Source organism: Heterodontus francisci, chromosome 2, assembly GCF_036365525.1.
Source record: "Heterodontus francisci isolate sHetFra1 chromosome 2, sHetFra1.hap1, whole genome shotgun sequence".
Taxonomy (NCBI): Eukaryota; Metazoa; Chordata; class Chondrichthyes; order Heterodontiformes; family Heterodontidae; genus Heterodontus; species Heterodontus francisci.
Window position 1 is genome coordinate 29,492,523 of NC_090372.1, and position 23,570 is coordinate 29,516,092.

Below are 23,570 nucleotides of genomic sequence, written 5' to 3' on the forward strand. Positions count from 1 at the left end.
ACATGATTTAATTTATAAATGTGGACTGGAATGTGTAATTTGTGTTGTCCTTTAATTTTGCATTGCATGCAAGAGGATGATGTGGTGGTCAGTGCCAGAGGAAAGGTAAGGAGTGTGGGACTAATGGTCTAATGGCGAATGAACATTGGAGTTGAGGTTACTGGTATCGCTCTTGCATTATTGGTTCACATACAGCCCAGGTATAAAAGGGTTGTCTGGGTTGCAGCCTCCCTTATTCTTCCTCTTCTTCCGTTTCTTCCTCGCCACCTCTTTCTCCTCAGCTCCTCCTCCTCCACTCTTCATCCTCATGCTCCTACTCGTCTGCTTCTCGTTTAATAGGTGTTGGCAAAGTGTGTTTCCTCATGATAGCAAGGCTGTGCAGCTTACCACGACAAATTTTGAGAGCTGCTCAACAAATTACTGCAGGGCTCTTCCAGAACGGTCCATACAGCAGAATCATTGCTTCAGGGTGCCGTTGGCCTGCTCTGTCAGATTTCTAGTGGCAGCATAGCTCTTGTCATATATATGCATGGATTGCAGACCAGGGTAATGCGCCATCTCATCAGCAGATAGCACTTGCTGCCCAAAGCCAATCTTTGGTTTGCTGTGGTGGTTGAAATGGCAAAGAGGACTGCCGCAGAATGAATGCATCGTGACTGCTGCCGAGATAACAGACATTGACTTACGTGATTTGCTGCCTATGATCACAAACCAGCTGCACGTTGAGGGAATGGAATCCCTTTTGGCTCAGGTAGATGGCACAGTTGACATGAAGTACTCACAAAGGAATGTGCATGCAGTCAATGGCACCCTACATCATGGGGAAGCCTGCAATCATTGTACACCCTCGTGCTCACTCCGCCTGCTTCTATTGGCAAGAGGGAAGGAGATAAAGCTGTTTCTCTTTGCATTGAGAGCCTCAGTGACCTCCCTCATGCAATAGTGCACTGAGAACTGGAAAATGTTGCTAATATCTCGAGCACCAGCTTGAAAGAAGCCAGGCACATAAAAGGTCATTGTCAAGGTCACCTTCACAGCCACTGACAATGCAGTCCTTGCCCTACTCTGAGGTTGGAGTTGTGGCTGCAGCAGTTGACAGATTCAGCGACGACCTGATTAGTGAAGTGCATATGTCTTGAACGTTGTTTTTTGCGAAAGTTCAGGTGAGAGATTTGCTCCCTTATCAGAATATAATAAAAGCAAAATACTGCGGATGCTGGAAATCTGAAATAAAAACAAGAAATGCTGGAAATACTCATCAGGTCTGGCAGCATCTGCGGAGAGAGAAATAGAGTTAACGTTTCAGGTCAGTGACCCTTCTTCAGAACCCTTATCACCCTCTGTGGATATGGCCTTCTGCTGAGAGCCTTTCACCCTCTCCTCCTTCTCCTCCTCCCTCTTTTAGTAGCTTGTCCTTCTCTGTGTGGCCTCTGTTTATTCCTCCAGTCATGCTCAATGCTAAGAAGAAGACCTGCTTGGCCACCCATGTGTGGAAGCAGCTGGTTTGAGCAGAAGCCTTGATGTTCGCAGAAAAATACTTCAGCACCTGCCACACCACTCCCTGTAGACTTTTGAAACTTCAAACAACTATAGAAAGCACTCAAAATGTGTAGAATTGCAGCAACAGACAGGAAATAAAGACGACAACTAAACTGTAGGCATTTGCTGATCCCTTTGAATAGCACTAGTGGGAGGCCGTTCATGCTGCTTTATGTCGTGAGGTTAACAGAGAGCGTAGGCTGGAGGGTGGAGCTCCAAAATGGCAGCGCTGGTGTCAAATCTGTATTGCATGCTGATTGACATCATGATCTGCCTGCTCTGCATGCTGCTGGTGGATGTTAGGTATGCATGCACTAAACCCTTTACCAATATGGCATCTGGTGCACTTTGTATCAGAAGTGTGCACACCATAGACACATTTTGGAAGCTTTATGGTCCTAGTAGTGCCCAAAAGATGGGTGCTGACAAGTCCAATTTTGCCCCCAGTATGTCCACTTGAGCAGGCAGAGAGGGTTTTTCTTTAACATACATCTAAAAGATGGCATCTCCAAAGAAATAGCACTTCCTTGGTGCTGCATAGCTCAGTGGTAGAAGTCTTGCCTCTGTGTCAGAAGGTTGTGGGTTTAAGGCCCACTCCAGGGGCTTAAGCACAAATAAATCTAGGCCGACATTCTAGTGCAGTACTGAGGGAGTGCTGCACTGTTGGAAGTGCCATGTTTCAGATGAGAGGTTAAACCGAGGCCCTGTCTGCCCTCTCAGAGATCCCATGGCACTATTCAAAGAAGAGAAGGGAAGCTCTGTAAGAGTTCTGGGTTTTATAAATCTAACTCTATGAGTCTTCACCCACTTAATATTAATTTGTCCTTTTGAGACTATAACCATGCAGGCAATAAGATATAATCTGGTGTCGGAATATCAGGAAACATTTATTAAGCAACAAAAGTAATACTTCTCAAAAGTTAGGCAGCGACTTTACTGGCTCAATATGGGTCTTGCCTCCTGATTCAGCCTTGGGCACAAGTCGACAAATGGGGCTGAATTTTACCGGCTCCTTGACGCCATGGGTCGTGGCACAGGGGCCGGTAAAATCCTGCGGAGAGAGGCCCGCCTCGACCTTGACGTCGAGAAGGGCCTGCCGCAAATTACCAACGTCTTCCCCGCTGCACTGCGGCAGAACCGCAATTTCAATATGTTAAACGGTACTTACCTCTGCGGATTATGCAGCCTGCCGCCTCTCCATTGACACTTCCTGATTTTTTGCTGAAAGGGCGTCTGTCACATGCCGTCCCATTCAGGATTTGAAAAGCCGGCGGGTCCACAGATGGAGAAGGTTTTGCGGCAGAAGGTAAGTTCCTTTTCAGGGGTCCCACTCTGCATTCTTAAAGGGAGGGGGGGGGGGAACACAGGGGTCTCACACTGCATTCAAAAAGGGAGGAAGGAGGGGGCATTACAGGGGTCTTACTCTGCATTCTTAAAGGGAGGGGGTCTGGGATTACTGGAGGGAAAGCTCTGCTGGCATGCAGGGAGGTACTGTGTACTCTCCCTCTGTTAGCAGTGTACGCTCTGTGTTTGCTTGTGTTTGTGAAGGAGCAATGGCACACTAGGCACCCTGTGCGTTGGGAGGGTGCCAGAAAGGGCAGGAGCATTAAGGTTATATGGATGGTGGGAGCAATCGGTTCAGCTGGTAGGATCTTGATGTGGTCATGCTGTGCCACTCAGAGTTGGCCAAGATGGGCAATGCCATGGCACGCCACATAGTTGATCCATGAAAGCAGCTGATATACCCGTCAACATCAATCCATGCCCTGTTGGGAACCTTCGAATACATGAAGGGTTCAACATTATTTATCACATGGAAATAGGTATGGCTTATCCTACATTGTGTGATCCTCTGTTCGTGAGGATCCGTATGCACCAGAGGCAATATCAATGGGCAGGTGCGATCCACATAGAGGCCCCTGGTTGTGAGCAGCAGCCCCCAAGGGGAGCTCGCCATTACGTTTGCCATGCATCTACAGGCCCCACATGACATGCCATTGGATGTCAGATTACCAGTGTCAGAGGCGATTGCGCATGTAGAGAGGGTGGTGACATATTTCTGTGCCCTGCTCAAAGATGACCTGCAGCCCATGGGCTCCGGTGGACATCCCAGGCCTTTGTTCCTTATAGTGGCAGTGGTTCACAAGCCTGATGCCTCTGCAGCTTTTTAGGGGCCCACCAGAGACCTTTGTGGGGTCACACAGTCAGCAGTGCACCGCTGCATCAGGGAGGTCACCAATGCCCTGTACCAGAGCGCCAGTGAGTATGTCCGCTTCAGGACAGACTCTCACAACCAGGCCCAGAAGGCCATTGGTTCTGGCATCATTGGTTGTAATGTTCATAGACTGCACTCATGTGGCCATCAGGCCTCCCGCCAGGCTACCACCTGCAGACTTCACCATTAAAGGAGCCCTCTCAATCTAGGTGAAGCTGTTATCACCACAGATGCTTGCTGCGAATGTGTGACCACTTCTCAGGCAACTGCCATGACAACTGGGTCTTGCGGCAGTCCCGGCTGCCCACTGCTGTTCACTGAACTGGCTCAGATGGAAGGGTGGCTTCTTGGAGATAAGGGCTATCCTTTGCAGACATGGCTCCCGACACCAGTGAGAGACCCCCAACACTGCTGTACAGGAGAGATACAACACCAGCCACCATTGAGCAGGAGATTGGCATGCTGAAAGAATGCCTCCAATGCCTGTATGGATAGGATGATGCCCTGTGCTATGGGTCAAAAAGGCCAGCTCCTTTCTTTGTTGCTCTGCACAACTACGCACCCAGTAGGGGCCAGGCCTGACATGATGAGGAGAGACGTCAACAGGATTCCTCCTCGGACTATGAGGACATTGAGGACCTACAACATGAAAGACACATGGGAGGGCAGCTGGCACCCAGGCTGTGCATGCAGGGCTAGCAGTGAGCTAGGGATGTACGGCAGTGGCTTATCAGACAAAGGCTGTCTGCTTCAAAGGAACCGACATCAGCTCTGAAAGCCACACATCACCTTCGCTCACCTGCTGTCACCAGTCCACATTTGCAGCATCCTTGTGTAAACCATTAGAGGCAGCAGTTGACTGAGCCAATGTCCATGTCATTGCATCCGTGGAGATGCTCATGAGTAATGGTGGAAGTATGTGGCAGCAAAGCGGAACTCAGCAGGTCAGGCAGCATCTGTGGAGAGAAAAGCAGAGTTAACTTTCAGGTCTGTGAACTTGGACATGTTAACTCTGCTTCTCTCTCCACAAATGCTGCCTGACCTGCTAGATTTCTGTAGCACTTTCTGCTTTGCTGCCAGATTGACAGCAGCCCCACTCTTCAGCAGTCAGGTTAGTATTTCTTTGACAGCTGTCAGAATGCAGGGCCTGGGGCGCTTTAAATAAGGCCCCAGCACCTGCTGCACAGCTGTCAAAGGGTTCCTCATTGCGCTGAATGTCCTGCCTCTCGCCACGTAATATGGGCAGGGGAGGCTTGGCGCAGTGATGCTAATGAGCCCCCGCACGTAATATCGCGGGGGCTCTGCGGCGGCTGCTAAATGCGGGAACCCCACTGAGTTTAAAGGGCCCCACCACGGAGCACGGCGCCCGGATAAAACTCAGACCATGGTCTCCTCTTTCTGTCACTTCGAATTCGGCAATATCTTACCACCTTCACACTCTAGGCACTGTGTTACTGGCAGCTAGTCTTTTTAAGCCTTTCTGGTGCACTGACCTTGCACATGTTCAGTGGCATTCCAAGCCTTTGATTGGTTAAGGCAGTGCATGATCAGTCTCTTCTTTTTAGAATGGCCGTCACCTGTGGAATAGTATCCCTTATTACAGCATTTATTTGTCCTTTCATTAAATTTAATGGTTTCCTACTAAGATAATATGGCGTCTCGTGATATGCATAGGAACATACGAATTAGGAGCAGGAGTAGTTCACTCGGCCCTTCAAGCCTACTCTGCCATTCAATAAGTTCATGGCTGAACTGATTACTCCACACTTCCACCTACCCCCAATAACCTTCCACCTGCTTGCTTATCAAGAATCCACCTCTGGCCTTAAAAATATTCAAAGACTCTGCTTCCACCGCCTTTTGAGGAAGAGAATTCCAAAGACTCACGACCCTCTGAGAGAAAAAATTTCTCCTAATCTCTGTCTTAAATGGGCGACCCCTTATTTTTAAACAGGGAACCCTAGTACTAGATTCTCCCATAAGGGGAAACATCCTTTCCACATCCACCCCTCAGGATCTTATATGTTTCAATCAAGTCGCCTCTTACTCTTCTAAATTCCAGTGGATACAAGCCTAGCCTGTCCAATCTTTCCTCGTAAGACAGCCCGCCCATTCCAGGTATTAGTCTAGTAAACCTTCTCTGTACTGCCTCGAACGCATTTACATCCTTCCTTAAGTAAGGAGACCGGTACTGTACACAATACTCCAGATGTGATCTCACCAATGCCCTGTATAGCTGAAGCATAACCTCCCTACGTTAGTATTCAATTTCCCTCGTGATAAACGATAATGTTCTATTAGCTTTCCTAATTATGTGCTGTACCTGCATACTAACCTTTGCCATTCATGAACTAGGACACCCAGATCCTTCTGCATCTCAGAGCTCTGCAATCTCTCACCATTTAGATAATGCGCTTCTTTTTTATTCTTCCTGCCAAAGTGGACAATTTTACACTTTCCCAAATTATATTGCATTTGCCAGGTCTTTGCCCACTTATTTAACCTATCCCTTTGTAGCCCCTTTATGTCCTCTTCACGAGTTACTTTCCTACCTATCTTTTTGTCATCAGCAAATTTAGCAACCATACCTTCAGTCCCTTCATCCAAGTCATTTATATAAATTGTAAAAAGTTGAGGCCCCAGCACAGATCACTGTGGCACACCACTCGTTACAACTTGCCAATCAGAAAATGACCCATTGATGCCTACTCTCTGTTTCTTGTTAGCTAGCCAATCTTATATCCTTGCCAATATGTTACCCCATGAGCTTTTATTTTCTGCAATAACCTTTGATGTGGCACCTTATCAAATGTCTTCTCGAAATCTAAGTACAGTACATCCACCAGTTCCCCTTTATCCACAGCACATGTAACCCCCTCAAAGAACTCCAATAAATTGGTTAAACATGATTTCCCTTTCAGAAAACTATGTTGACTCTGCCTGATTACCTAGAATTTTTCTAAATGCCCTGCTATACCATCTTTAATAATATCTCCTAACATTTTCCCTAAGACAGATGTTAAGCTAATTTGCTGGTAGTTTCCTGCTTTCTGACTCCCTTTTTGAATAAAGGAGTTACATTCACTATTTTCCAATCTAATGGAACGTTCCCTGAATCTAGGGAATTTTGGAAAATTAAAACTAACGCATCAACTATCTCACTAGCCACTTCTTTTAACACCCGAGGATGAAGTCCATCAGGACCCAGGGACTTGTCAGCCCGCAGCTCCAACAATTTGTTCAGTACCATTTCCCTGGTGATTGTAATTCTCTTGAGTTTCTCCCTCCATTCCATTTCCTGACTTACAGCTAATACTGGGATGTTATTTGTATCCTCATTTTGTCATCAGCATTTTCATAAAGTCTCCTTGTCCATTTATCTGAGATAAGAATGCAGTGTCATGTAGGGTGCCGTTCACTACTTTGAGGCTCATCATGCTCCTTCTTATTAAAACGGGGCTTTTTAAAATTATTATTATAGTTGAAAGGACTGTATCACTGGTGTGAAATTTTGAAGGGACCTGCCAGAGTTTGGCATGAGTTAATTAGAACAAAAGCGTACAATGGCACATTACACAGCCAAAAGATGAATACAGAAATTACAAGACTACTTCATACATAAAATCTACACATAACGTGTATGAAACCAGCATATAAAGAGAATCAGGATTGGCTGCCGTCTTTCCTATATTGCAACAATGACTACACTTCAAACGTACTTCGTTGGCTGTAATGCGCCTGATGTCGTGAAAGACTCTATATAAATGCAAGCTTTTCATTTCTATATATGTCCAGAAGTTATAAACATGAAACATTCATGCATGATCATTCTGGGTAGAATGCAACAATGTGAAATAAAGTGGCAACGTTACATTCGATTGAGAGAGTAGTATTTAATAAAGAAAGGGCATCTTGGCACAGAGCGATGGGCAACTCCCTAAGAACATTGATAAACAAACATGAAAACATAGTCTATACACACTCATATACATAGATACATGTATAAGCACACACAAATGCTGCACAGAAAGTGGAATTACCATTATTGTGGGCTGCATAAACTCATTTCACTTTGGGCTGCTTATCTGGAGGCAGCAAGAAGACAGGTTAAGCAGTTTGTAGAGACATTTTTAGTTAGCACTATTACTTAGCACTATTCATATTCTGACTTTAACTGTAACTGGATCATACTAAAAACTGCTGGTATTCCTTTACATGATTTTATACTTTGAAATGATCGTTTTCCATTCCTAGTGACTGTTTAATGCCTTTGCCCATGACCTTTTATTCATCTACAGTTTAGAAGCCTTTAAAGCTGGAGAGCGTTCATCATCATTTCAGTGCTGACCCTCATAAGTAATAAATGCAGGTAATGCGATAATATTACGCACTGTGAGGTTATACTGCCTAGTGTTAGCAGCATAAATTGTTATTCTGTAAGTGGATTAGCTTGGGGAAGCAGAGACTTACAGTTTTATGGGGGTTTTAAACCTGTTGATATGCTGAAGGTGCTGAATATAATAACAGCCTACAGCCATTGTACATTTCAACCATTAGGAAAGCCAAGTGCTGAAGTGAACTTTAAGGTCTTGAAATGAACCGTAAAAATTATATACTTTGTTAAATTTGCATTCAATGGCAGACGTCTGTCTATTCAGAGGGGAATTCAGGTTCTCAAATGCTGTGTTTCAATCAAAAATGGAATAAAAACATAATAAGTAGCACATTTCCTTGCATACATCACTTTAAGTAGATTTTTTTCTCAGAAACTGTTTATTCAATTTACAATTTTATTCTTATCAAATGCCAAATGAACAAGCTAAAAAAAGGTTAACATCCGAAATGTGAAATAGATATTGTCCTCTGTGCACCTGATCATTTGTTGGAGGTGTGATAGCTGGAGACAGCATTGCCATTCAGGTAGAATCACCAAAATTGGAGTAGAGCCTTCATGGCTTGAGAAACCTTTTCAATTTATTTACACAATCAATCCAATGAAAAACATTTTCAAAATCTATCACCTTGGCTGCAATTTTTAACATTTGTGCTTGGCTTGTGGACAACACTGGGATTGCTTATCACTGGTTGTATGAGAAGGGGGTGGTGGGCTTTTTTTCTTGAATCAGTGCAATTGTTGCAATGATAGTGCCCCCATAATGATGTTAGGTAGAACATTTCAGGATTTCCAGGAGCTAGGAAAGTGATTATTAAGCAGGACCTCAAAGGTAGTAATCTCCGGATTACTCCTGGTGTCATGCATTCTGAATGTGAAAATAGGAGGATAGAGCAGGTGAATGAGTGGTGGGAGAGATGGTGCGGAGGGAGGGCTTGGTGCGAAGGGAGGGCTTTAGATTTCTGGGACATTTTAAACTGATGAGAAAACACGTCGCTGTGTGTTTATTTGGCGAGTAAAACAGTCAGGAGGTAACTCATCATTTTAAACAAAACATGATTGCGGTCAGTTGGGAAGTGAAGAGTGGGAACCAGCCAGACCCCTTGCCACCTGTTCGTAACATCCTCCTTAGAGAGAGAAGGTTGGGATGAGATTTGATAGAGGTGATCAAAACCATGAGGGGTCTAGACAGAGTAGATAGAAACTGTTTGCATTGGCAGAAGAATTGAGAACCAGAGGACACAGATTTAAAATGATTGACTAAAGAACCAAAGATGATTCGGAGAAAAACGTCTTTAAGCAGCGAATGGGTACAATCTGGAATGCACTGCCTGATTGGGTGGTGGAGACTTTCAAATGGGAATTGGATAAGAACATGAAAGGAAAAAAAAATTGCAGGTTTCAGGAGGGAATTCTAGAGCTTAGGGCATCAACAGCTGATCAGTGTAACCCTGCAAAGACCTCCTTGCTACACCTCGGGGGTTGTGCCAATATTGGGAGAACTGTCCCACAGACAAGTCAAACAATAGCCTAACATAATCATACTCACAGAATCATACCTTTGATCCAACATCCCAGACTTCTCCATCACCATAATAAAAGCAAAATACTGCGGGTGCTGGAAATCTGAAATAATCTGAAATAATCTCCATCACCATTCCTGGGTATTTCCTGTCCCACTGGCAGGACAGACCCACTCGAGGTGATGGCACAGCGGTATAAGTCAGGTGGTCCTGGGCAGTCTCAACATTCACTTGGGACCCGATGAAGTCTCATGTCATCAGGTCAGATGTGGGCAAAGAGACCTCCTATTATATAAATAGAAAATACTGGAAATACTCAGCAGGTCAGGCAGCATGTATGGAGAGAAAGAGTTAACGCTTCATGCTGGTGTCTTTTGTCAGAACAAGACTGGAAAGGTAGAGATGTAACAAGTTTTAAGGAGGTACAGAGGCAGGGGAAGAGAGGACAGAAGAAAAGAGATAGTCTGCAATCGGGTGGAAGGCAGGAGTGATTAAATAAATAGCAGAATCATTACCAGCACACGCTGCCTGAAAAAATGGGAGCAGTAATTATGATGTGAAATTGTTGAACTCGATATTGAGTCTGGACGGTTGTTATGTGTCAAATTGCAAGATAAGGTGCTATTCCTTTTGCTTCATTGGAACAGTGTAGGCTGCTGAGGACAGAGAGGTCAGAGTGGGAGTGGCGTGGAGGATTGAAGTGACACCCGACCGGAAGCTCGTTCTTGCTTGCAGCCTGAACGAAAGTGTTCAGCAAAGCAATTACCCAATCTGTGTTTGGTCTTCCAGTGTGGAGGAGCCTGCTTTGTGAGCAGTGAATATAGTATTTTGCATTGGAAGAAGTACCAAGAAAGTATCAAAATAAAATTATTTTACTGTCTTTCACAATACAGCTGAATTTCAAAGCAAAGTTTCTTTCCAACAACAAAGCAACTTGTATTTACATAGTGCCTTTAACTCAATGAAATGTCCCAGGGCACTTCACAGGAGGGTGAGAATGTGAAATTTCACACTGCGTCACAAAAGGCAACAGTATTGCATATAACCTCCAGCTTGGTCAGAGTGGCAAGTTTTCCAGAACACCTTAAAAGAGGGAAGAGACATGGAGACGTGGAGAGGTTTAAGGAGGGAATTTCAGAGCTTTGGGTTTAGGCAACAGAAGGCATGGCCACCAATGCTGGAGCAATTAAAAGTGGGGATACTCAAATATGTAGAGTTGGCGGAGCACAGACATCGCAGAGGAGTGTGGAGCTGGAGATTATAGGGATGGGGAGGGGTGAGGCCATGGAGGGATTTGAGAACAAGGATGAGAATTATTCAATGGAGGCATTGCTGAATTGGAAGCAAAAGTAGGCCATCGAGCATAGTGGTGATGAGTGCACAGGACTGTGAATCAAAAGGCCTTAGTGGCATTTTCCTTGTTGGTGGCAGCAGTCATTGATCGAGGCACAATCACAACATTGGCCATGACACTCAGTCCACTCCAGGTGGAAAGCAGCAAAGATGGAACTAGCGAGAGCATCCACGTTCACACTTCACCTAAGAAATCATGGGCTCTGATGGTTGGCTGGCTTGCCCATATGGTACAAGCTGCACAGTCCGTCATTTTGCTTTTTTCCATGCGCTGCTTCTCCGTATTGAACACTCCCCAGGCGTTTGATCCCTCCAGCTGTCCTCATTGTTTAACAGACAGCAGCTGAGAACCACGGAGCTTCAGGAAACATTGTCTTAGGAGTGGGACTCTGAAAGGAAGCAGGCATTTGTGTATAGGTGTCACTGCTTTCTTCCATTGTTATGGCCTGTGAGGTATCTGGCTCTCCCAGAGTGACAGGACACTGAGAAGGGGGCTCCTCAGGTGAAGGAAGTGGAGTGGTGCGCCATCAGGTGTATTGTATGGTCCAACAGCTCATTAGCCAGGGCTAAGGATCATTGTCATTCAGGGATGACGATGTGAGACTGATGACCTCATAACCCTCGGTGTAGTATGCAGAATCACCAAAGCCAGTTGGAAAAGTGGGGCCCAAAGTATGGTTCAAGTACTCACCAGAGCAGGTGGTAAGATTATTGTCATCCAAGGAGGCTGACTTTCTCCCGATCATTAGTAAATTGTACGGAATCATTAAAGTCAGTTGGAACAGTGGGGCCTGCTCCATCCAAAGCCACCTCATACCAGTTGTGCAACACATTACTGGGTCCAGCGCCCGCATCAAGATATACCAACTCATCTTTCTGTCCTGTTGCCAGTTGTGAATCTGACCAGCCAGTCCACCCTTCACTGCAAACTCATTGCTCCACTCACTGCACGCCAAGATAGAATGTAGCTGATGTCTGCAGCTATACGGTACTTCCCATTGCTGCTGAACGGCCTCAGTATTAACAACTGCAGCAGCCACGTCTGCCACTGTGGGTGATCGAGATGCTCGGCAATGGCTGTTGAGGCAAGTCTCTCCCGAAACAAGCCCAGTTGTCTCTGCACAACGATAACATGTTTGCAAGGCAACAAATTCTGAATCTAGAAGCTGCAGCAGTAGATAGCTTGGCCATCATGGACTGAATTCTATGTTGCCGCTGCCAATTACGCTGGCGGCCATAAAAGATGGCAGCCCGCACGTGCGAGTTTTACTCTGCGGAGCCGCCGTGATATCCCCGGCAATGGCATCTGGTGCCACTGCACAGGTGCTGGCGCCATTTTTAAAGGGCGTCATGCGTATGCTGTGGGTATTCATTGGCAACAGAGGTCATGGTCACTGTGCCCAAATCCTCTAGCTTGGTACTCACTCGAGGAAGCAACTAAGTGATTGTTCTGCATCAGCTTCACAGCAAGACTGGTGAACCCTCCATAGAGTGATTGTAGATCAGCCAGTGATGCTGAAAACCCTTGTAAGAGGCTTGCTGTAGGAATATAGAATAGGAGCGCTCCCGATCCAGGATGAGGAGGGTTTGAGCAGGTGCTTTATTTTGCCATTCTCTGATTTTGCCATTCCCGAAAGTTAGAATTTCACTTCGGAAATATGATTCCCACATCTTCTTCTATGGAAAGCAGTTTATAAGCAGATACTTGTGTGGAGGTGACTAACCTTTCCAAGTATCTTGTTATTTGTTCCTCAGAGGGTGCATGTCACTGCAGGCCTTAAATAATTGTCGCCTCTGATTACTGTCCAATGTATAGCCCCAGATCTTCCTCCTCAAGCTCTGCATAACATGGAATTGGCAGAGGGGCACCATGACAGCTGGGAGATGCTCCTTGATTGCATTGATCTCATTGATGTTTTTATCTCCGCAACGAGCTCAAAACATGGTGGCCCACCCACACTGGCTGCACGCCAAAGAGCCACCATAATCTCCCGCGTGGCGGCTCATTTAAATATCCAGGGTGGCTGGCACCATCCACCCCCCCCCAATCACATGGAGGGGACGGGCTGTCCATCGCCGTCAATGGCATCAGCTGCCTGTGCGCCATTTTTAAAAAGCAGCTAGCCCTTTTTATTTTTAAAGAAGTAACCCATCCAAAATTGAATAAATAAATTTATAATGTCCCTTTCCCCCCCCCCCCCCCATAACAATTACTGTAACTATTTGCCTTCTCCCCCCAAAGCATTTACCTTTTACATCTGGCCGTCACCCTGCAAACTGCACAAAGTTTAAAGCTCAACCCCTCCCACCATCCCCTACACCTATTACGTTTATTTAACCCCATCCTCAACCCTACGCTGAAAATCTTACCTCCTCCCCCTTCCCCACCAGTGTGGCGCGGCATTTCCCCAGACGGGGACTTGAAGGCGTGGGAGCGCTGGCTGCTGTGCTGAAGATCAAGGCGGGTCCTCAAGATTGCAGGTAAGTCTATTTAAATATATTCATTTTATTGATTTGAATATATTAATTGAGGTCCTGTCGCCCAGCGGCAGGGGGGCTGCCACGGTGCCTTGCCGCTGCCAGGATGTTTGGGCCAGGCCCTCTCTGGTGTAGAGGTCCGTGGCGGGCTTTATTCGAAGCCATCTTCAGGCCACCCCTGCCACGGAACCCGACACCTGGAGGAGAATAAAATCCAGCCCAGTGTCTGCAGCTCAGACTCCAGCACAACAACCCTGAGCTGAGTTCCTTAAGAAACAGACATTTGTTGCATATGTGGGTGTCTGCGATCATGATGCTCTCCACAAACCCCCATGTGCTGCAGTTGTGGCACACCATCTGCACTGCCATCTGTACACACCCCTCTTTATTTCATTAAGTAAGTGAAATCAATTTGGGGCTCTTTTTAAACTGTTCTGCCTCCTGCTTATTTACTCTGCCCCTTTTGTTTTAGCTCCTTTATTTCACTGTTTACTCAACCAATACTTATTATTGTTATGTCTCAGCTCCGACTTTAAGGCAACTTCCGAACCATTTCATGCCAATATTCTCTATTTAGCTATTGTTCAGAATTTGACCCTGAATCTTCTAAATTTATGAAGCAGTAAGCTCAATTATATAACCAATCGTACATGTAACTAAGTTACAAAATAAATTAGTTACTTAGCTGTAGTTCCTGCAGCACTTCTTCAGATCTTTCCACAGATTCTTCCCTATGTTACAGAGAGGCCACTCTCCCTGCTCCACTCATGAATTATGGCCGCTTCACTCTGTTCTTCTTGCAATTTAAGGTTTCCTGACTGGCTTTGCATGAGCTGGCCGTGGAGTTAACACTCTGGAGTCACGCTTAATACCAAGACATCAGATGGCTGCAAGCTGCTTTCGCCTGTGATCAACTCATGGTATATCTGGCTCAACACTCAAAGGGCACAAAATTCAGCTCGGTAGTGCCAATGCTTTAGGCGCTATGGATGCCAGTTTAGAAGCAAAGTGGTGCCCATGCCACTTTCATGAACTTCCCGTGCTGCAGAAGATGGGAGGGTGGATGTTGCAAGCTTGGCCCACAAATATGTAGAGTCGGCAGATCGTGCCATCACTCAGAGCCTATTGCAGTTGTGACACCAGCGCTGCCTTTTCTGATCTCCGCGATCGAGTTGCCACGGTCTTGTAAACACGCAGAGCTGAATGTATGTTCATCAGCACGAGGGAACCCCCACCAGAGCTAGCGAGGACATGGCTAACATGCCATAGTTCAGCATCCATTGCTGCATCTGCAGAGGGGACTGCATGCACTGGCTTTGGGGGCAATGCATCTCAATGCTGAGACATATCGGCACTGCAAAACTCACCTTTGCTCAATGCGCCCAGCTCATGATTCTGATTAATGCCCGTTATCCTGGCAGCAGCATGATGCCTTCACGCTGCACCTGTTGGCTGTTTGAGCAATCTTTCTGTCACAACATCAATCCAGAGGTTTGGACAGCAACAGCAATCCACTGTACACCTGGCTGATGACTCCCTCCACAACCCAGCCACTCACAGCCAACACTCATACAATGAGAACCACTCTACCACAAGAGACATCATTGAGCAGTGATTGAGTGCTGAAGCAAAGGTTCTGCTGCCTTAACCACTGTGGAGGAGCTCCTCAGCATGCTTAATCATGTTCTCATTTTCTAAGTGCCCTGTTACCATGCCCCTAATAACAGATTCTGGCATTTTCCTTAGTATTGATGTCAGGCTAACTGATCTATAGTTCCCAATTTTCTCTTTCCATCCTTTCTTGACTAGTAGGGTTATATTTGCTACCTAATTTGAATGAAGCTGTGGATGGCCAGATTTCATGAGTCTCAGGAAACCTTGCAGCAAAACCCAGGCAAGGATTGCTGCACCCAGGAGGTAAGTACCTTTCCACTTCCTTGCTGGATCTAGCGTGCCAACCTGGGCAATCCCCCATGATCAGACACCACAGCCTCTTCCTATCTCCCCTGATATGCCCCACTAAGCCTCTGACCTCCCACTGAGGCCTCTAATCCTGCACCTCATGCCTCCGATCCCTCCTAGACCCCCAACTTCCAACTGAGGCCAATGACCCATACCCCCAATCTCACCCGACTGAAGTCTCTGACTGCCCCTGTCCACTGAAGCCATCAGCCTCCCCCCACAACAAGGCTTCCCATCTCCCCTCTCACCGAGGTTGTCAATCACTCCACCATCCGCCCAAGGATCGTCTGCCTCCCCCAACCCCCCCATAACTGTGATCAACACCCGACTTTCGGGTCCCCGTGCTAGACTGACCCCACCACATCCGACAGTTCAGGTAAGTTAAAATCCAGACCTTTGTGTTAGATGAGCCAGTGTTGTGGTACTTGCTATACCAGATGGAATGATAGAGGGAACGGCCTTTTCCAATTTCTTGTTTTCTTACCTTCTTATGGGATCTGCTATCCATCCCAGTGAGACTCTGATTCTATACCAGTTGCTCCCATAAAATCAACTCCAAACCATGCACCAAAGAATGCATTTCTTTCCATCGCATGTTCCATCTTGCTCTTGTTCTGCTTTCCAATGGGATAGTTAGTTTGAAAAAAAAAGTTTAAAAGTAATCCCTCCCTACATATTGGACTGTATTCTAATTTGCTGCCGTCGAGTATGGCGGTGGCTGTAAAAGATGCCGACCCGCACGCACGGGTTTCACTCCATGGAGTCGCTGCGATCTTATACACGGCGGCTCGTTAACATGGCTGGGGCAGGCAGCCCCCCCACCCCCCCCCCCCACCGATGACATGGAGAGGGTGGGCGAGCCATTCCCGGCAATGGCATCCGGCACCACTGTGCAGGCACTGGTGCCATTTTTCAAGGGCTTAAAGCCCTTACTGACAGTTTAAATTATTAAAGGGGCAGTGCATGTGAACTTATTAAAAATAATTGCAGAAATACTCCCAGCCCCTCTCCCACAACCCCCCCCCCCCCCCCAATAGCATTACATGTCGTTCTTGCCCCTTCTCTCACTCCAAAATAATTACCTTGAATATATGACCTTCCCCCACCCCCCACAAAGTTCAGAACCTTCTACCTTTACCCCTTCCCATCACCCCCTAGACCAATCAAGTAACTTTGATCCCACTCCTCCCCTCCTGCACTGATAAACTTACCTCCTCCCCCTTCCCCCACAAGAGTCGCGCCTCGTTTCCCTGGACGGGGATCTGAAGGCACATCAGTGCCAGCCGCCAGGATGAAGCTCGCAGCAGAACATCAAGAGGCAACGGGAACTTCATTAATGCAGGCAAGTTAATTATTTTACATATCTAAATTGAGGTCCCATCGGCGAGCAGCGGATGGCGGGGGTGGGGGGGGGAGGTGGGGGCGGGGGCGGGTGGGCACCATGAGGTCTTGCTGCTGTAGGCAAGGTCAGACAAGCCCTGCCAGCGTCGAGATCCATGGAGGGCCTCATCCAGGGCAATCTTCATGCCCCTCCCCGCCACGGATCCCGATGTCAAGGCCCCTATTACAATCCAGCCTATTGTGTTTGCTATGCAGGAAATAGAGGGGCAAAAGCTGTTGGAAAAACAAAAGATGACAAAATAAATGAGGTAAAGTGAAAATAATGAAGAAAAAATATATGAAGGCACAGAGAGAGACAGAGAAAGAAAATGGAAGAGTATTATTTGTCAAAAGAGCGGTGGAGGAGAAAGAGAGAAGTGGAAGTAAAACAGGAAAGAGGAAACCTGTTCTACAGAATTACCCAGCACAAGGGGGGTGAGAGAGGCTACAAGAATTTATGGTGATATATAGTGTTGGACTAGGGAAGGGAGAGGAAGAGAAAATGTGTTGAGGAGTTGGCGGGGAATCCATTTGAGTGATGTTGTTGAGGAGGCTACAGAGGAAACAGACATACAAGCCCCATTTTAACTTGGGTGTGGCTTGCCGGGGCAGAAGAGTGCTCACATGATGGCCAGAAGAGATTTTAACTGCTGGAAGTCCAACTCACCCTCCCCCCCTCCACACCACCCCCGCCCACCTGCCATCGTGCCCACTGCTAAACAGTCAGGGAGCACTATCTGGTTGGCGTGCTGAAGGAGGATTTTGGATGTCAGAAAGCCGCTGCTGGGGACCCGAGGGAACGGCCCACGATACTATGGTATGCCATGGTTCTGAAGGGACTCATGGTTTGTGCAAGTAGGAGGGAAGCCTGGGACAGGGAAGTCCTGAGGTGCCTCTGAGGAGAGAAACAAAGTTAACGTTTCAAGTCAATGAGTATTTCCAGCATTTTCTGTTTTTATTTCAGATTTCTAGCATCTGCAGTACTTTGTAGTAATTTCTCTGATTCTTATTAAAGAAAAGGTTACAATCTGGAAGAGCCCTCCTGCTCATGGCATGGTGATATCATCACAATGTATGCTTGTAAATAAATGGAAAATGTTTACTGGAAAGTGTTACTGTAAGTGATGGGATCTTTAATGATTTTCACTGAGATTGCCACCTTTTCTTTAATAAGAATCAGAGAAATTACTACAAAGCAAAGTACTGCAGATGCTAGAAATCTGAAATAAAACAGAAAATGCTGGAAATACTCATTGGCCTGAAATGTTTACTGTTTCTGTCCTCAGAGGCTGCCAGACCTACTGAGTATTTCCAGCATTTTCTGTTTTTATAGCAACAAATTTCTGTTTTGAAAGGTGGAATGTTGTGCTACTTTACTGCAGGAGCTCAACAGTTACTCATGGTTGATTGGAATTGTTTTTGCTTTGAAATTAAGCTGTCTATTTTATAGCATTTCCTGCCTTTTACCAGACTTAGAACTTCTTTTATTATTTCAGTATGGCTTATCGTTAAAATGTTGGTGAAGGAGAAAATTGAGATATGCCAGATGTTAGAATATGATTTGTTTTAAATTGAACAATAATGGGCTTAATAGAAGTTGGGTCAGTGACAATATGAAAATTGTATGGAAAACAACATCTGTATTTTTCCCCAATTAAAGAATGAAAAATATCATACATATCTAAACAGTGACTCGAAAATATCTGCCCCATTACATCTTTTTCCAATTGCTTTTCACTTTACTTCATTTTTAATTTTTGTCCTCTCTCCAGTTTGTTTTTGTAACACTTTGTATCCCTTTATTTCCTGCATAGATAGCACAATGGTCTGGAGGGTGAAACAGGCAGGATTTTATTTTTTGGGCGAGTGGGGTGGTGGGGGTGGGGGTGATTCATTGAAGTGTCGGGGCAGGGAGGGTTCTTAGCTTTAGGCACCTGCAGAGCATCTAAATGGTAGGTTTACAAATCTGATTAATATTTTGTGGAGGTGACTAAAGTAGTAGTCAGGGAAATGTCAATGGATGTTATTTGTATAGACTTCCAGAAGGCATTCAATAAAATCCCTTAGAAGAGACTGTTAGCTAAAGCTGAAGTTCATGAAATTGAGGGCAAATTATTGAGCTGATTAGGAAATTGGCTGAGCAGAAGAATACAGAGAGTAGGGATAATGGACAGGTACTCTAATTGGCAGGATGTGACTCGTAGTGTCCCATCGGGACCAGTTTTGAGGCCTCAACTATTCACTGTATTTATGAAAAACTTCGATGATGGGATAAAGAGCCACTTCGTGAATGACACAAAGGTAAGCAACTTTAAGCAGTGTAAATGTTAATAGATTAAGTTAATTGGCAAAACTGTGACAAATGGATTTCAATGTAGGCAACTGTGAGGTCATCCATTTTGGATGAGACCAGAGTATTTTCTAAATGATGAAAAACTCGAAACTGGCAATCCAAAGAGATTTGGAGATCCATGGTCATAGGTCATTAAAATGTCATGGACAGATACAGAAAATAATCAAAAAGGTGAATAGAATTCTGGCCTTTATATCTCGAGGACTGGAATAATAGGGGGCAGAAATTATACTACAGTTATACAAAGCCCTGGTTAGACCACACCTAGAGTACTGTGTTCAGTTCCGAGCACCACACCTAAGTAAGGTTACACTGGCCTTGGGGAGAATGCAGAGTAGGTTTGCCAGAATGATATCTGGACTCCAAGGATTAAATTACGAGAAGAAATTACACAGACTAGGATCGTATTCTCTGGAGCTTAGAGGTTAAAGAGTAATTTGATCAAAGTTTTTAAGATATTAAACAAAGCGATAAGGTTAATGGAGAGGAACTATTTCCACTGGTTGAGGAACCTAGGACTAGAGGAAATAACCTAAAAGTTAGAGCCAGGCCTTTCAGGAGTGAATTTGGGAAATATTTCTACATACAAAGGGTGATAAAAGATTGGAAGTCTCTTCTGCCAACAGCAATTGATGCTGGATCAATTGTTAATTTTAAATCTGAGATTGGTAGATTTTTGTAAACCAAAGGTATTAAGGGATATGGGGCAAATGCAGGTATATGGTCAAGAAATGCTGGAAATACTCAGCAGGTCTGGCAGCATCTGTGGAGAGAGAAGCAGAGTTAACGTTTCAGGTCAGTGACCCTTCTTCAGAACTGACAAATATTAGAAATGTAAAAGATTTTAAGCAAGTAAAGCGGGGGGTGGGGCAAGACATAACCAAAGAGAAGGTGTTGATAGGACAGGGTCACAGAGAATAACTGACCAGAAGGTCATGGAACAAAGGCAAACGATATGTTAATGGTCTGCTGAAAGACAAAGCGTTTGTACAGAGAGGGTGTGAATAGACTGTAAAGCACAAAGCACTCCAAGCACAAACATTAAAACATTTTCGAAAAAACAGAAACAGAGGGTAGGCACAGTAGAAACAAACTAAAGACACTAAAAAACCTAAAATAAAATAACCAAATAAAAAAGAAGAAAAAAAGAAAAATAACTAAACATAAAAAGTGTGGGGGTGGGGGGGGTGGGGGGGGGGGGGTTGTGCGTCATGCTCTGAAATTATTGAATTCAATGTTCAGTCTGGTAGGCTGTAATGTGCCTAATCGGTAAATGAGATGCTGTTCCTCGAGCTTGCGTTGATGTTCGCTGGAACACTGCAGCAATCCCAGGACAGAGATGTGAGCATGAGAGCAGGGTGGGGGGTGTTGAAATGGTCAGCAACCAGAACCCTTTTTACGCTTAGTTATTTTTTCTTTGGTTATTTTATTTTAGGTTATTAGTGTGTTTAGTTTGTTTCTACTGTGCCTACCCTCTATTTCTGTTTTTTCAAAAATGTTTTAACGTTTGTGCTTGGAGTGCTTTGTGCTTTACAGTCTAATCACACCCTCTCTGTACAAACGCTGTGTCTTTCGGCACACCATTAACATACCGTTTGCCTTTGTTCCATAACCTTCTGGTCAGTTATTCTCTGTGACCCTGTCCTATCAACACCTTCTCTTTGGTTATGTCTTGCCCCACCCCCCTGCTTTACTTGCTTAAAATCTTTTACATTTCTAATATTTGTTAGTTCTGAAGAAGGGTCACTGACCTGAAACATTAACTCTGCTTCTCTCTCCACAGATGCTGCCAGACCTGCTGAGTATTTCTAGCATTTCTTGTTTTTATTTCAGATTTACAACATCTGCAGTATTTTGCTTTTATATTATGCAGGTATATGGAATTAGATCAGTCATGATCTCATTGAATGGTGGAACAGGCTCGAGGCGCTAAGTGGCCTACTCCTGTACTTAAGTTCCTGTCTTTCATGGTTGATGTTAGAGAAACTTCCAAGCTTGTTTGTGAAGAAGACACTGAGACTAGGATGCTTTGGTGGAGATTGTTTATTGCTTGCCACAGAGCTTACTTTTCCACTAACACCCAGCCAGTGCTGGCTGTCTCTTTACATATACACATGAGAACAATTAACTAATTAACACCCAACACCTGGTCACCCTGTTACCTTCAACTACTAGGTATTTAATATCCATTAACATAACTTATGAGACACTAATAGTTGAGTCTACATTTTTGTCTTTCTGTGGATTGTACATATGAGAACAAGTCACAGGAGCAAGATACAGGATGGGCTACGGAGACTATAGAGCAGCACAAAAATCAGGAGGATGCAAAAGTCCATAATAGTTCCAGTGGACTTCGAGCCTAGGCAGGGGCAACTGATGTTATTGGAGTGCGCTTGTAGGGGTGAGAGGGCCAAACTGGTGAAGCGCATTCCAATAACATCAGTTATTGAGATCTCAGAGGATTGTGGGGGTGGAGAAGGTTACAGAGATTGGGAGTGCTGATACCATGGAGGAATTTAAAAATAAGGATGAAGCTTTTAAAACCTAAGCATTGTCCAACCAGGAGCTAATGCAGGTCAGCGAGCACAGGAGTGATTGATGGATGTGACTTGGGACGAATTATGGCAGCAGAGTTACGGATGAGTTCAAGTTTATGGAGGTGGACGATGGAAGGACAGCCAGGAGAGCATTGCAATAGTCAAGTCTAGAGACAACAAAGGCATGGATAAGGGTTTCAGCAGCAAATGAGACGAGGCAGGGGCGGATTTGAACGATGTTACGGAGATGGAAGTAGCTCTTCCCATGTGCACTCACTTCGGTGACCCTGGCGAGTTGCTGACAGTTCAGGAAACAGGTCCCCTGGCTAGGAAATCCAGAAATGAGGTTTAAAACATTCCTTAATTGTCTTTTTAATTACCTTAATAACTTACCCGACACATCCAAGGGGGCTTCCCATTTGTCTGCAATCACACCCAGCAGAAACCAGGAAGAGGGAAAGATGATGTTGGGATTTAACTCCCTGCACGTAAACCCGCCTCCCCTTGCCTGGGAAAGCTCACCCTGCCCCAACACTTGCATTCCTTATTTATAGCACATCGCAGGATTCATTGTATGTGAAAAAAATTCATTGTTTAAGACGTGAAAGAAATTCAGGAATGAAGGGCACAATTTCTTTAACAGAGTTGCTCTAAATCAATCTTTTGTTTTGACAGCTGAAAAGTAATTGCTGTGGTGGCTGTAGAATAAACGAAGTTAACTAGTATGGGAAAGATTGGGAACAATATTGCTTTGCCAAGGTACCAATTTTCAGCTTATCTTTAAGTAACAAAGAACCTGTACTGAGGAACCTTAGAGGATTAATGGAGATTAGCTACAATATACAGTACTCAACAATAACCCATTTTGTACTCAGAAGCAAGAATCTGCAGGGTTATGCAGTTTTATTGAAAAAAAGGAAACCTTTCAAGTCTCTATCTTCAAAGGAGACCCATGCAGCCACTATAAAGATTGTTAAAAGCAGTTCAAGCTGGTATAGACATAATAGCTTCACTGATGAGCCAAATGAATGCAGATCCTCCTGTGTGTATTATTGCTACATATGCTCAGTGGATAATTTATTGCAATGTCATCACATGTTTATATGTCTGTGCATGAATTCACCCTTTTTAGTTGGCTTTGATAAGTTAGGGACCATAAGCAGTTCTCCTACTGTGAGCAAATGTTATCTCTTCCCTTTATTTCTTTTCCCAAAATAGGGATAAATCCTTTTCGTGAATCTAGGTCAACTCATTTATTATGAGACTCAGGCCACCATGGAGCTTATGACTAAATTAACCACTGAAAAGTAAAGTATCCATCTTCATTAAGGAGACATATTAATTCTGACTAATTTTACATTCATTATGGCTAATCAAATATGTTCTTTGTATACTTGCTGAACCTTGCCCTGATATAATAGTCAGGAGCAAGCAAATAGCCAAATATTTGCTCATTTCTCTCTGTTTCTTATTTTTTTTTTATGTCTGCATATTTGTGCATGATAACACGTCACTAAACTACCAGTCGAGCATTATGCAAAGCTAGGGAGAATATTCTGCAGATAACCCAGACATTTAGCTTAAAACTCAACATTCAGAACTGCAGTATAACTGGTTAGCCTTCTCCTTATTTTGATTTCAGAGCGGGGTTTTCAAAGCTGTGTTATTCTAATGTCAAACAGCATTGTCTGTATGGGCAACAGGAACGGAGATGTTAGCTGAGTCAAAATCCTGGAACTCCCTTCCTTACAGCACTGTGGGTGCACCTACCCCACATGGACTGCAGCGGTTCAAGAAGGCAGCTCACCACTACCTTCTCAAGGGCAATTAGGGA